Genomic DNA, 599 nt, shown 5'->3' on the forward strand with positions numbered 1-599 from the left:
CTTTTACTTTTACTGTCTCATTGATGTTCTGCTACCACTGAGCTGTATGGTGCAGAGTCATGCATTTAGTACCCAAAAGGCTGGTACTTTTAAAATGGCTGAAATGCTACAGGCAGAAGATACAGACCATAATGGAAGTAGATAGGTTAAACGGCCCACACTGCAGCCATAATTGAACTTCACTCCTGTCATTCATTCAGGATCAATTACCTGCCTGAAGTGTGCATGACCAAGATCATCCCCCTGTAGCAAGGCAGGGATTGTACAATAAAAAATAATTCTGCCGACTCCTCGTATTCAATTTGTGGGACTATTGCAGGATTAGTAAAAAAGGCAGTGGAAAAGGGCGCTCTGTGTTTGGGGAGGAGAAAAAGGAAGAAGGCTTAGTCAGCCAGTGGCCCGGCGGCGACGGTGGAGGAGGGCTGTGCCAGGTCTCTGGTATATGCAAGGTCTGAGGTGGGCTCTGCAGGGTGTCAGGCGGGTTGTGCAGGATACAGTCCGTGTACCCATCGCACTCAGAACTGCTGCCCCATGAGATAATAAGTGGGTGCAGCAGGTGTTAACGGGTAGCTTGCATCAAAGTATGAGTAAAGGATGGA

This window comes from Nanorana parkeri, unplaced genomic scaffold (genome assembly GCF_000935625.1).
Source record: "Nanorana parkeri isolate BGI_ZX_2015 unplaced genomic scaffold, ASM93562v1 scaffold348, whole genome shotgun sequence".
NCBI lineage: Eukaryota > Metazoa > Chordata > Amphibia > Anura > Dicroglossidae > Nanorana > Nanorana parkeri.